Source organism: Anolis carolinensis, chromosome 3, assembly GCF_035594765.1.
Source record: "Anolis carolinensis isolate JA03-04 chromosome 3, rAnoCar3.1.pri, whole genome shotgun sequence".
In the NCBI taxonomy this organism is placed as follows: domain Eukaryota; kingdom Metazoa; phylum Chordata; class Lepidosauria; order Squamata; family Dactyloidae; genus Anolis; species Anolis carolinensis.
Window position 1 is genome coordinate 13215632 of NC_085843.1, and position 15386 is coordinate 13231017.

The 15386-nt window shown below is 41.4% G+C and overlaps 1 protein-coding gene and 1 long non-coding RNA gene across 28 annotated transcripts in view; one reads left to right on the plus strand and one right to left on the minus strand.

Moving 5' to 3' along the window:
- The window catches only part of dlg2 (discs large MAGUK scaffold protein 2), a 1295060-nt gene that overhangs the window by 179158 nt on the left and 1100516 nt on the right, over positions 1 to 15386 (minus strand). The gene's annotated exons all lie outside the window — the stretch shown is intronic.
- LOC103278454 (uncharacterized) lies at positions 829 to 15307 on the plus strand. Its single transcript, XR_010004934.1, has 3 exons — positions 829 to 892; positions 10680 to 10851; positions 14896 to 15307. It is a non-coding gene; the product is annotated as an uncharacterized LOC103278454 (long non-coding RNA).

Here is a 15386-nt window from a genome sequence, read left to right on the forward strand (position 1 = left end):
TTGAATTTGGTACTTTTTGGGAACAAACACCACAAATCTATTTACATTTACATGCTATGAATGATGATCCCTCTTACAAAGTATATTTGTAAACATAACCTTAGGAGCCAAGGTGGTGCAATGAGTTAAACTCTTGTGCCGGCTGAACTTCTGACCTGAAGGTTAGGCTGCTGACCTGAAGGTTGCCGGTTCAAATCTGCAAGATGGGGTGAGCTCTCATATGTCAGCTCTAGCTTGCGGGAACATGGGAGAAGCCTCCCAGCAGGGTGGTAACACATCCAGGCATCCCCTGGGCAACCTCTCTGTAGACAGCCAATTCTCTCACACCAGAAGCAACTTGCAGTATGTTCTCAAGTCGCTTCTGACATGATTAAAAAATGTAACCTTGTATAACCAGACCCTTCAACTGCCTAAATAGAGGGTAGGGTTAGCATAATAAATTAGCATGTTCTGTTCCCAGCATTCATGTAGAGCTAAGGCTCAACAAGTAGCATGGAATGTGCCATCTTCTAAGCATTTCTAACTTCATGAGCAAAATAATAGGTCCATTTAAACTAGGCAGGCATTTTTTTTAAAACCTACCATAGGTTTTTTTTTAACCTACCTTTTTTTAACCCACCCACAATGTACCATAGTATTGTTCCACAGATACTTTTTTTGTATGGAGTATCTTGGCTGAGTGCTTTGCTTTTAAATAGATGGCCTTCTGTTTATTTTCATACTGACATATCTGTGAGCAGAGTGTTTCAAGAGACTTCCAGGAAAACCTTTATAATCAAGATATTCTGTGAACACACGTGCCATTTACTTTAGGTTACTCTGGAATCAGGCTTATGTAAGAGAAAATTGAATGAGACACAATGCAGAGAGAAACATGGCAGAATCAGATATGGTAAGTTGTTTGCTCTCCTGGTTTTGAACATGAGTAACTGGCTCTGTGTGCAGTGAAGTCTCCTTCTCTGAAGGTTTTAAAGCTGAGGTTGGATGGCCATCTTTCAGGGGTGCTTTGATTATATGTTCCTGCATGGCAGGCAGTTGGGCTGGATGGCCTTTGTGGTTTCTTCCAACTCTATGAGCACATTCTCTGTTTTTCTTCTTCTTTGGTGCTATATTAAAATGGAGCTAAAGCCAGAATGAATGTTTTGGGAAGTAACAAATCTGTGTTGGAGGATGCATCTACCCTGTAGAATCAACACTTTAACTGTCATCATTTTTTTTTTTTTTTCGTGTCAGGAGCAACTTGAGTTGCTTCTGGAGTGAGAGAATTGGCCGTCTGCAAGGACGTTGCCCAGGGGATGCCTGGATGTTTTGATGTTTTTACCATCCTTGTGGGAGGCTTCTCTCATGTCCCCGCATGGAGCTGGAGCTGAAAGAGGGAGCTCATCCGCACTCTCCCCGGGTGGGATTCGAACCTGGCAGCTTTCAGGTCAGCAACCCAACCTTCAAGTCACTTAGTCCACTACGCCATCTGGGGGCTCCTGTCATCATGGGTCAATGCTATGGAATCACAAGAGTTCTAGTTTTCTATGGTCTTTAGGTTCTATGCCTCACCAAATTACAAATGCCAGGTTTCCATAGCATACTCTACCAAACCCTATTGTCTTTCATGTCATTTATGGCCATAGTAATAGTACTGTGATCATGACTACGCAGTGTTCGTGAACAGACAGCTGCTACAAATCCACAAGTGTATGGTAAGAATCTCTGACTTCGATAGAGGATGCCAGCCACAACAGGTTGAGCACCTCTTATCTGAAATTCTGAAATCCCATAGTTCAAAATTGTTACATAGGTGACTGAGATAATGATGACACCTTTCCTTTCTGGAGGGTCAATGTTTCATGCATAGCATTATTAACATTTTGTGTATAAAATATCTTTAAGGCTATGTGTATTAATTTATGAAATTTATGAAATTTATAACGTTTACTAGCTATGCCCGGCCACGCGTTGCTGTGGCGTTGTCTGGTGGTGTTTGTGAGAAATTGTTGAGGTAGTGGTAATATTGAATGTCTATTGTATGGTTGTCTTTATGTTTAGTATGCACACTGAAGTGGATTATATGGCAGTGTGGAGTCAAGATAATCCAGTTCAAAGCAGATAATATAAGATTCTAAATGGGTTATATAGCTGTGTGGAAGGGCCTTGAGTCTACACTGCCATATAATCCAGTTAAAATCTGATAATCTGTGGAAGAGGCCTAAGTGAGGCCTAACTGTGCCTGTCCCCTGGGCTGAGGAGGTTGCTAGGAGACCAAGTGGGCAGAGCTTAGCCTTCAAACTGGCAGCAATTGGATTAAATACTATTATTCCTCTCCCTGTAATTAGGAATTTATTTTTCTTTTCTTTTTGTTGTATCAACCTAGAGCCGTGAATGATGGGTTGTGTTGTCAAATTTCGAGGTTGGAGGGCCTGTAGTTTTGTTGTTTTGTCCGCTGCCCTGATGCCATCACTCTTTTATATATATAGATGAAATGTATGAAATTTTTGAAATTTGTGAAACATAAATTAATTTTGTGTCTAGACTTAGGTTCCATCTTTACTGTCTTTCATCATGTACACTGGAACCCACTGTGGCGCAATGGGTTAAACCCTTGTGCCAGCAGGACTGCTGACCTAGTTGGCGGTTCAAATCCAGGGAGAGCAGGTGAGCTCCCTCTGTCAGCCCCAGCTTCCCATGCGGTGACATGAGAGAAGTCTACCACAGGATGGTAAAACATCTGGGAGTCCCCTGGGCAACGTCCTTGCAGATGGCCAATTCTTTCACACCAGAAGCAACTTGCAATTTCTCAAGTCACTCCTGGCATGAAAAAAAAAATCATGTACAGTTATTCCAAAATATAGTCCCCTTTCCAAATCCAAACTACTTCGGGTCCCAAGCATTGGATAAAGGATACTAAACCTGTATTCATTTTTAGAAAGTCTCCTGTTCTTGGCTTATCAAGAAACATGTGAAAAAAGGCTGCAATTTTATCCTTGATACCTTTCCACCTGATTTATTTTTTTTTTTTGGTAAGGTGGTCATTTTGGCATGTGTGTTTCCTCCATTGTCAATGTGAAATGGCACAGCCCAGAATAAGGTTTGCTGCCTCCTTGAACAAGGACACACACTTCTGTATTGGCTCAACCAGGATGCCTGTTCAGTTCTCCTGATTTTACGCAGCCACGGATCTTACAAAACAACACGATTATTATCAGTCACACTGGGGGGATGTTTAGTGTAACTGCAAATCAATTAAGAAAGCTAGAAGACTGTTTGCTCGTAAAATATACGAACACATTTCTTTGCCGGTGGCTACAATCTAGTCAAATTATATGGTGATTTGCCATCTGCTGACAAATCATTTGAGCCCCTGTGGTTGATGTTATCCCGCTGGTTAAATAACATGATTTGAACTGGAGCATACAAGGACGCTCTTCAGAAAATGGAGCCACACCGGACTGAAACGTCCGCTGAAACAGAATGTCTAGCTTTTAAAATGACCTTGAAAAATTTGCTCTGCCATTTTTGAGCTACTCTTTTCCTATTCAGTCGATGATGGGCCATTTAGATGTACCTCATGCATAAGATGAGGGCAGGTTTGGAAGCCAAAGCTACAATTTTTGACATGGCCTATGGATAAATTGAGTGCTATCCAGCAGAGAGGGGAAAGTGCCAGTGTCATCTCAGGGGACCACTTATTTTTAGACATCACCACCATTTCCACACAGGCATTCAAAAAGTGGCATCATGGTGGAGACAATAGAAGGGGTCAATTGCTCTTTTAGGTTCTCCTGGGACATGCTAAGCTCTCACCTTTAAATATTCAGATAAGGGGGATGGTTCCTTTTTTATATAAGAATTAGGTACCAAATACTCTTACACTAACTAGTGGATAGTTGATCCAATTTTTTGAGTCAACCCTTTGATTAAAATTTCTAGACTTAAGAATGTGTAAATATAGTAGATTTATGGTTTATCCTTAAAAGGCAACAGATTACAGGAGCTGTCTTCATAGACGTGTCAGCAGCATATGATACTGTAAATCATCACCTTCTCCTGAGAAAAATTTATAATATCCGAAAAGACTACCACCTCACCCGCTTCATAGGAAATCTGCTACAAAACAGGAGCTTTTTTGTTGAGTTCCAGGGTCAGAGAAGCAGCTGGTGAAAAAGGAAGAGCGGCCTGCCTTAGGGGAGTGTACTTGCTCCATCAATGTTTCACATCTACACAAATGACCAGCCACTGCCAGAAGGAACAGAGAGTTTCATCTATGCTGACAATTGTGCCATCACCGCCCAAGCAGGGAGATTTGAAATGGTTGAACAGAAACTCTATGAAGCTTTAGGTGTTCTTACTGCCTATTACAGGAAAAACCAGCTGATTCCTAATCCATCTAAAACACAGGTGTGTACTTTTCATCTTAAGAACAGACAAGCATTTTGAGCCCTGAGGATTACCTGTGAAGGAATCCCACTGGAGCATTGCAGCACACAAAAATACCTGGGAGTCACTCTGGACCATGCTCTGACTTATAAGAAGTGCTGCTTGAATATCAAGCAAAAAATGGGCGCTACAAATAATATCATACAAAAGCTGACTGGCAGAACCTGGGGATCACAACTAGATACATTTAAGACATCTGCCCTTTCGCTTTGCTACTCCGCTGCTGAATACGCATGCCCAGGGTGGAATACATCTCACCACGTTAAAACAGTGGATGTGGCTCTCAATGAAACATGCTGCATTATCACAAGATGTCTGCGGCCTACGACGCTGGAGAAATTATACTGTTTAGCCAGTATTGTACCACCTGACATCTGTCAGGAAGTAGCAGCCAATAATGAAAGGACCAAGGCATTGACATCTCTGGCACATTCTCTGCTTGGATATTAGCCAGGATTCCAATGCCTTCAATCAAGAAACAGCTTTGTAAGATCTACAGAGATACATACAATAACACCTCAGCAAGCCAGAATCCAAAAGTGGCAGGTTAAAATCTGGAGCCTCAATCCATGGCTGATACTGGATGAGAGATTCCCTCCTGGGCATACAGAAGGCTTGGTGACTTGGAAGGCGCTGAACAGACTGTGCTCTGGGACGACAAAATGCAGAGTTAATCTTAAAAAAAGATGGGGCTACAAAATGGAGTCCATGACATGTAAGTGTGGAGAAGAGCAAACCACAGACCACCAACTACAATGCAGTCTGAGCCTTGCCACATGCACAATGGAGGACCTTCTTGCAGCGACATCAGAGACATTCCAAGTGGCCAGCTTCTGGTCAAAGGAAATCTAGTATAATGTCAAGTTTTAAACTTTGTGTTTTTAAAATACATTATAACTGTACCCTCAATTTACTTCTGACACAATAAAAATAAATAAATAAATAAATAAATAAATAAGGTTTATCCATAATGAGTTAGTAGGTATGGACCACTTTTTGCATACATCACATCAGCAGGAAGCAGGCTGAAGCAACGAGGATGAAAGAATGGATTCCTAAGGTTGAGGAGTATGCCCAAAAGGCCCAATTAACATAGGTTCTAAAGGACAAGCCAATTGAAGATTTTTTTTGGAAAGACTGGACACTGTTTATGCACGTTTTGGGCAATAAGAAATACTTTGATTTCTTATTTAATAACCTGTAGTTATTAAATAAGAAATCAAAGTATTTCTTATTGCTCAAAAAAGTGTAAAAACAGTTTCCAGCCTTCAAAAAAACCCCCAACCCCATTGTTATATGCCTTAAATCAAGAAACAGCTTCCTAAGATCCACAGAGATACTCACAGGAACACCTCAGGAAGCGAGAGTCCAAAAGTGGCAGGCTAAAACCCAGAACCTCAATCCATGGCTGATATGAGAAACTCCCTCCATACAGAAGACTGGGCAACTTGAAAGGTGCTGAACAGACTATGCTCTGGCACCACGAGATGCAGAGCCAATCTTAAGAAATGGGGCCACAAAGTGGAGTCCATGAGATGCGAGTGTGGAGAAGAGCAAACCACAGACCACTTACTACAATGCAGCCTGAGCCCTGCTACATGCACACTGGAGGATCTTTCAGTGACACCAGAGGCACTTTAAGAAGCCAACTTCTGATCAAAGGAAATACCACATTTTTAACTTTGTTTTTTAAAAAATATATATTATAACTGTATCCATTTGCTTCTGAAACAATAAAGAAATACCTGTAGTTATGGTTATTAGCAATTACAGTAGGCCATCAGTACACTGGGAGACGAAAATTCATAGATGTTTGTCCTATTACATACAATGGCACCATAAAATAGGGTTCCTTATATAGAATGACAAAATCAGAGGGACTTGTTTATTCTGGAGGAGCACAGAAGTGACTAGAGTCAGGCTTTATGATTCCTGCTACTAGACCCCCAAACATTTCACAGAGGAGAACCAGGACATCTATGGACAAGCAACATCAGAGTGTGGTCAAGAGAGTGAATGTTAATGAGGAAAAACACACAAGCATAGAGAGGCTACAGCAGATGCGACTGGGAATAAGATCCCATCCCTCCTATCCTTTCCTTCCTGCTGAGTTAACTTAGTGTAAACCAGGCATGGGCAAACTTGAGCCTTTCAGGTGTTTTGGACTTCAACTCCCACAATTCCTAACAGACGGTAGGTTGTAGCTAGTGTAAACCTTTTTTGCATTTTGAACTAAGTTTGCTGCAACTGAAGAAATCAGAGGATAACAAGGAGAAAATGAGGGGCAAGGTAAGATAATCATAAAGTTGGAAGACACTCCAGCGGCCATCCAGTTCAACCTTCTTTTGCCATGCAGGAACACACAAAGTCCTCCCAACAGATGGACATCCAACCTTTGCTTAAAAAAACATCCAGAGATGGAGTGACAAATATTTTAAAAGCACCTGAAAAAGTGGGACAACAGAGGATTGATGGTGACTTTTCCCTACCAAGATGGGACAGTTAAAAAGGTAAAGGTTTCCCCTGATGTTAAGTCCAGTCATGTCCGACTCTGGGGGTTGGTGCTCATCTCCATTTCTAAGCTGAAGAGCTGGCGTTGTCCGTAGACACCTCCAAGGTCATGTGGCCAGCACAACTGCATGGAGCACCATTACCTTCCCACCGGAGCAGTACCTATTGATCTACTCACATTTGCATGTTTTCAAATTGCTAGGTTGGCAGAAGCTGGGGCTAACAACGGGCGCTCATTCAGCTCCCTGGTTTTGAACCTGCGACCTTTTGGTCCGCGAGTTCAGAAGCTCAGTGCTTTAACACACTGTGCCATCAGGGGCCCCGATGGGACAGTTACAACTGGTTAAAAAAAAACAGGAGAGGATAATTTTTCATTTTTAATTAGTGGTCCACTGATTTAATTAGTGGTCAGATTAGTGGTGCACTGGCTCCGATTGAGTATCGGATTACTTTCAAGGTGTTGGTACTAACTTTCAAGGCCTTACATGGTCTGGGGCCGGCGTACCTGAGGGCCCACTTATCCCCTTACCAACCCCAGAGATTAGTTCGGTCTAAAGACCAAAATTTGCTTGAAGTCCATAATATCCGGACCTATCATTTGTCTTCTACTAGGCAGAGAGCCTTCTTGGTTGTAGCCCCTTATCTATGGAATGCCTTGCCAACTGAAATTCGAACTACCCGAGACCTACTTGCCTTTTGGAAAGCCTGTAAAACCTTTCTCTTCCGACAAGCCCTTGAAGGGTGAAAACTTGGGGCTATGTCCATTCTTATTGTTATCTATTTGCTAACTGTATTGTTTTATCTGCTAACTGTATTGTTTTATCTATTTTGTAAACTGCTCCGAGCCAAATTGGGAGTAGCGGTATACAAGTCCAATAAATAAATAAATAAATAAATAAATAAATAAATAAATAAATAAGTGATTGACCAGTGTGGCAAACAGAATACTGGACTAGAATGGCCTTTGGGCCCATTCATCAGAGCTCTTCTTGTTTCCATTATATTCTTTTCTTCACACCAATCTTCTCTTCCCACCTTTCTGCAGGGTAGAAATAATGTTGTGACCTCCTTAAACAGATTGCCCTGACAGGGTTAACTGGAGTGGAAAGAGAAAGTCAAGGTGAAGTTGTAAAAAAAAAAAAGGGAGTCCTTTGGCAAGGAGAAACTCTCCTGGGGCTCTTTAAAAATGTAAGTAAGTCAAGTGACCCTAAAGACAAAGTAAAGGGACGGTGATGGAGGTACACGCTCATCTCAAAATAACCCGACTTTCAGATTCCATTGACTTCACATTTAAGTTACTTGATTTCTGTTTGCTTTCATGGTCATGAACAAATGGCTGTTGTCCCAGTGGGCACCAGTGCATACAAAGCAGCATTTCAGCCAGCTGGAAGCCCCCCCTTCAGCGGATGTTGGAGGAATACATTTCCTCTCCTGCAGCTGAGGTTGTATTTTTTCTGCACATATGGACTGTGTGTGCTCTTTCTAAACCCACATACGATCTTTAAAATGCTTAGCCAGAGAGGTCATGGGCCTCACTAAACTTCTGCAGGAGGTAGAAACTGGATTTAAAGTGGATAGATTCTCTAGTGTGAAGAAGTCCATAGTGATGCTTCACAATGCCACTCAATAAAAAAAAAACCTATTTCAACCTGCCACTGCCCCAAATTAAATATTTTGGAGGTGCCAGACATGAAGGCATTGGACAATGACACCAAAAGAGTCACAAGCACAGGGCTTATTGATAACAGTCCGCTGCTTTCCCCACTTCCTTCTGCAATTGTCGTGCCACTCCAACTGGGGGGACAGCACTTCTGTTGTGTAGTGTTCACCAGCAATTTTGTGGCCAAAAGACAAGATATTGATGAAATAATCTGGACCCAAGCCACACAGATCTTTGTAGGCCAAGCCCAGCATTCTGAATTCTTTCAATGCAGGGCAGAAATGTTTCAGAATAAGTAATTGAAAATAATTAATGAGTGACAGGATTGTTGTATGTCTTTCGGGCTGTGTGGCCATGTTCCAGAAGTATTCTCTCCTGACATTTCGCCCACATCTAAGGCAGGCATCCTCAGAGGTTGTGAGGTATGGATAAACTAAGTAAGGAAAGGAAAGAATATATATCTGTGTAGAGCCCAGGGTGTGGCAAGAGTCCTTTGTCACTGGGAAGCCAGCATTAACACTGGTTATACACTTTTTTGAGCAATAAGAAATACTTTGATTTCTTATTTAATAACTACAGGTTATTAAATAAGAAATCAAACATTAATGCTGGCTTCCCAGTGACAAAGGACTCTTGCCACACCCTGGACTCTACATAGATATATATTCTTTCCTTTCCTCACTTAGTTTATCCATACCTCACAACCTCTGAGGATGCCTGCCATAGATGTGGGCGAAATGTCAGGAGAGAATACTTCTGGAACATGGCCAAACAGCCCGAAAGACATACAACAACCCTGTGGTCCCGGCCATGAAAGCCTTCGACAACACAATTCATGAGTGCTTGCTTAACCACATATACAGGGAGTGGAAGTGTTATGCACAAACCCATTCCAGCTTTTCTGGATGATTGCGTGGAGGCTGAGTCACAAGAAATAGGAGGATTTCATCTTGAATTAAAACTCTATACTCAGGTTATTTGTACCGGGGAACTTAAAATCCCTTTCCACTCCAAAAAGCAAAAGAGATAATTAAGCAATGCTTCTTATGTTCCTTTTCAGAGTATCCCTTGGCATCCAGATGGTTGGGAAAGGATCCCCAGGCACGTTCTTGACAGATCTTGATAGCATCTGTCATTTGTGGCAGCTGGAGCTGTCAAATGAGACAGCACCTTCATTGCCTTCTGGAGCACGTCGTCATCACAAGGGCCGAGTCCTGCCAGGATAAGCCAAATGCATTCCTACTATTTCAATAATTGATAGTAAGGGTGGGTCCTGTAAAGGAGATAGCTCCAGAAAGGAGGTGCCTTCACCAAGAGTGAGTGCACATATTATAGGAACAGGCTATATCTAAAAATAGTTTCTTCAAAACATGCCTTGAAAATGGATGTAAATGATACATTATTCTGATTGCTTTATCATGAGGAATCAACGGATGCCGCAGCAGGTGTCCCAAAGGTTTCATACTGCGTTTTACTCAAAATGAGAAGGGGGAAATGTTAATCTAGTTTCTTAGCTGGCGTACAATTAAGGTGTCATCTTCTCCTTAAAAAAAAACCCCCAAAATTAATTTTTAAAATGACTTCATTTTAGAAATGTTCCTATAACAACTCATACCGAAAATGTTCCTATAAAAACTCACACTTTATTGGACCAAGCTGTAACTATCTTTGAGAAAAGAATTCCATACGGACCGATGTTCTTTCATCTTTAAAATTCTGCTTCATCCTATTTCTGAGATTTAGCCTCAAAACATGTCTTTCTAAATGGGAGGGTTGTGTCCTATCTTTGGATAGGTTGGGAATATATATCCTAAAAAGGGGATCAGTCAGTGGTGACTCTTCATAATTCCAAGGGTTGTAGGGAAAGTGTCACATGCAATCAGAAGTATGGGCTTCCAAACCTGCCATTTTCCAGATTACTTGAAGCCAATCAGCAATAGGCTTCAAGGCTGAGAGGAACAAAACATCTCTGTTGATTCACATTGGCATTGGGTTTTTTTTAATCATCTTTCTAACCTCCTTCTTTTCACTCTTGGGGTATTGGTTCTTTCAGTCATGGCAAGGAATTTTATTTCTACAGGATTTGGGTGTCACAACTCTGGTTAATGTGTTGTTGAAGGCTTTCATGGCCGGAATCACTGGGTTGCTGTGAGTTTTCCGGGTTGTATGGCCATGTTCCAGAGGCATTCTCTCCTGAAGTTTCATCCCATATCTATGGCAGGCAGAGGTTTGTGAGGTCTGCTGGAAACTAGGTAAGTGGGACTTATATATCTGTGGAAGGTCCAGGGTGGGAGAAAGATCTTGTAGTGGGTGTCTACTACAGACCTCTGAACCAGGATGAAGAACTTGATGAAGCCTTCTGTCAGCAGCTGACCAAATAGGCACAAAGAAGAGATATAGTAGTCATGGGCGATTTCAACTATCCTGTTATCTGCTGGAAAACAAACTCAGCCAAGAGTACAAAGTCCAACAAATTCCTTGCTTGCCTTGCAGACAATTTTATGGTCCAGAAGGTAGAAGAGGCAACAAGGGGATTGGCTACTCTTGACCTCATCCTAACAAACGCGGAGGACCAGATCAATGCAGTTGGTTGGATCCTTAGGAAGAACTTCCTGACTGTGAGAGCTGTTCTCTCTGCCCCGGACTGTGGTGGAGGCTCCTTCTTTGGAGGCTTTTAAGCAGAGGCTGGATGGTCACCTGTCAGGGGTGATTTGAATGGAATTTTCCTGCTTCTTGCAGGGGGTTGGACTGGATGGCCCGTGAGGTCTCTTACAACTCTACGATTCTATGATTCTATGATTCTAAAGAACTCTTATCTGTTTGAGGCAAGTGTAAATGTTTCAATTGGCCACCTTGATTAGCATTGAATGGCCTTGCAGCTTCAAGGTCTGGTTGCTTTCTGTTGAAATTGCCCACATGCTTGTGGATTTCAATGGCTTCTCTGTGTAGTCTGATGTGGCAGTTGTTAGAGTGGTCCAGTATTTCTGTGTTCTCAAATAATCAAAATCCACAAACATGTAGACAAAACCCACAGCAACCCAACTCTGGTTCAGTTCTGGGGATGTTATGCCTGCATGCTTGGCCTCCTTTTCTGGGAGGCAGAATATTGTCTTTCCTAGTATATATAGGAAAAGGCAAACTGAGGCAGCCTCTCTTGATTTTTTCAATTTTACCTTATTAATAACTTTTGCCACCTTGGCCACACTTCCATTGACAAGGAAATGAAGCACTTTTTGAAGAGTACACACTCTATAAATTGTAACTGGAAACTCAGTAATCTCCTTCCATGTTCTCCATACCTTTGGCTCACTTTCCAGTTAACCTCCCCCTTTCACCACCTTAAAAGACCTATCCTGGAATTAAAATATCCCAGGGAAAAAAACATGGAAATATAGGGGGACAATATATTTGGGAGCCACATAGTCTTCATCATCAATCTATCCTGAAGAAACTCAAGTTTGCATCACAATTTTATTTTTGACTGGCCTAATAAAGTTAATTTTTATAGCAAGCACAACCTCAACATGTCCTTCACCCATGAAAAGATTTGTCTTTGGTGGAAATAATTTCCTTTAAAAGCTTCACAATGCAACAGAAGAAGCCCGTTTTAAGCTACTGCGCCCTTCTCTATTTTTAATTCTAGCCCAAAGACAAATACGTTTATTTTGGAGATTGTTCTTCTGCCTTAGGCTATTTGACAGACTCGCCCATGGAAAAGCTTTGAGACACTACTCACATTTACTGCTCAACACAATTTCATAACTTGAGCCCTTTTGAAAAGACTAGGGGGGGGGGGGAATAAAGCAAAAGCAGGGCCCACATTGCCTCTTTTAAGCAGCAAAAAATTAGAGCATGATGGAGGCATTTTTGGACTTCAGCTGTAACAATCCAACTTTCCAAACTCTGGAAAAATGGCAAGATTATCATCTCTTATTACTTAGCAGTAATAAGGTCTCAAATAAGCTGCTTTTCTTGATTATCAAGCAGCAAATCAAGCAGAGTTTGTAGACTAAACATGTGTCATGGAATCATAGGATCATAGAGATGGAATCATAAGGAATATAACATTGAAAGGGATTCTATGAGACATAAGATCCGACACTCTGCTCAATGAAGGATCTCCAGCTATGGATTCCCATCTGGGAGCTGTCCAGCCTCTTTTTGAAGATGTTCAGAGAAGGAACCTCATCATCTCTGTCGGAAATGGGTTTTGAACCACTCTCACTGTCAAAAAATTCCTTCTGAAGCTCAATCAAAATCTAACCTTCTGTGTTAGATTTTGATTGAAACCTAACTAGTTCTACCCTCTGATTTTGATTGAAATCCACCTAGATTTTTAAACTTCAAATACAGGCAGTCCCGAAGTTATGAACAAGAAAGGTTCTGTACGTTTGTTCTTAAGCTGAATTTTTTTTTGGTAGGTATTTATTTACAGTATTTGTATTCCGCCCTTCTCACCCTGAAGGGGACTCAGGGCGGATCACATTATATACATATAGGGCAAACATTCAATGCCCATATACACGTAGAACCGAGACAGAGACAGACGCAGAGACAATTTAACCTTCTCCTGAGGGGATGTTCGATTCTGGCCACAGGGGGAGCAGCTGCTTCATCATCCACTGTGACAGCACTTCCTCATTCCAACATCATAAATTAGTTAAATTTGCCTCCCCATTGTATAAGTGGTACCTTATTTCCTACTTGATAGATGCAACTATCTTTCGGGTTGCTAGGTCAGCAACGAACAGGGGCTATTTTTTAATTTTTTAATTGATGGGTGCTCACCCCGCCACAGGCTGGCCTTGAACTCATGACCTCATGGTCAGAGTGATTTATTGCAGCAGGCTGCTTACCAGCCTGTGCCACAGCCCGGCCCCAGTAGGAACAGGTACATGTTTTAATTGTACCTCCAGCCATGTATGTATATGTGTATATATATATATGTATATATATGTGTGTATATACACACACACACACACACACACATATATATCTGCATGTATATACAAAAGAGTCTCACTTATCCAAGCCTCGCTTATCCAAGCTTCTGGATTATCCAAGCCATTTTTGTAGTCAATGTTTTCAATATATCATGATATTTTGGTGCTAAATTCGTAAATACAGTAATTACAACATAACATTACTGCGTATTGAACTACTTTTTCTGTCAAATTTGTTGTATGACATGATGTTTTGGTGCTTAATTTGTAAAATCATAACCTAATTTGATGTTAATAGGCTTTTCCTTAATCTCTCCTTATTATCCAAGATATTTGCTTGTCCAACATTCTGCCGGCCCGTTTATGTTGGATAAGTGAGACTCTACTGTATATATAAGCTTTGGCTAGCATAGGGAACGGTTAACAGCTCTTTGGTGTTTGTTTTGCTGTCTGTGCCCCTGTTCAGATAATTTCCCCTCACCTTCTGTCACTATGATAATTTGATTTGGAAAAAAAAATGTCTTGTTGGGGAAACAAGGATTGCTGATAAAGCTTCAGTGGTACTCTTTCAGGTACGAATTTCCCTTCTGAGGGGCAGGTTTCTCTCATTTCCTATTGTCTCACCCCCATTTTTAACTATGAGATGTTTGTAACTTGGGGACTGCCTGTAGTTTTTTTGTACTAGCCCAATGTCCAGGGTGGGAGAAAGAATTCTTGTCTGTTGGAGGCAAGTGTGAATGTTGCAATTGGCCACCTTGATTAGCATTAAAAAGCCTTACAGCTTCAAAGCCTGGCTGGTTCCTGCCTGGGAGAATCCTTTGTTGGGAGGTGTTAACTGGCCCTGATTGTTTCCAGTCTGGATTTCCCCTGTTTTTTGAGTGTTGCTCTTTATTTACTGTCCTGATTACGTTGTTGTTGTTGTTATTATTATTATTTATACCCATCTTTATCTTTCCTGCAGGAGACTCAAAGTGGCTTAACATAAAAACATCAGCATACATTTTAAAATTGTATTTAAAAACAACATGAATTATTGTATTTAAAAACAATTATTGCTAATTGCAGATACATTTTGTGTGTGTGTTTGTGGGGGGGGGGGGGAATTAGCCCTTTGAGTCTCTATGGAAGTTGATGAAAATTTTATCTTCCAATCTATCCAGTTATAGAAGAATATTGATTTCCTGGAATGAGTTCAGAGGCCAAGATGGTAAAATGTTTGAAATCAAGTCCTATGACAAATGGTCTAGGGAGATGGGTGTGTTTAGCCTAGAGAACACAAAGATGTGATATAATAACCATCATTAAGCATCTGAAGTCATATTCAGAAAATGAGATTGTTTTCTGCTGTCATAGAGATGAGGACACGAACCACTGGATTCAAATTACAAGATAAGAGATTCCACCTAAACATAAGGAAGAACTTCTTTACTGTAACAACTGTTTGAGAGAGGAATAGACTGCTTCAGAAGGTAAAAAACCCTCCTTCTATAAAGATCTTTCAATGGAGGTTGAATGGGCATTTTTTAGGAGTGCTTTAGTAATGTATGACAAAAGAAGTACTAAGGAGCCATGGTGGCGCAATGGGTTAAATCCCTGTGCCAGCTGTACTGCTGACCTGAAGGTTGGGTTGCTGACGTGAAGGTTGCCGGTTTGAATCTGTGAGATGGGGTGAGCTCCTGTCTGTCAGCTCTAGCTTATGGGGATATGAGAGGAGCCCAGCAGGATGGTAACACACCCGGCGTCTCCTGGGCAACATCTCTGTAGATGGCCAATTCTCTCACAGGAGCGACTTGCAGTATGTTCTCAAGTTGCTTCTGACACCATAAAAAGGCATAAGTGTGCAC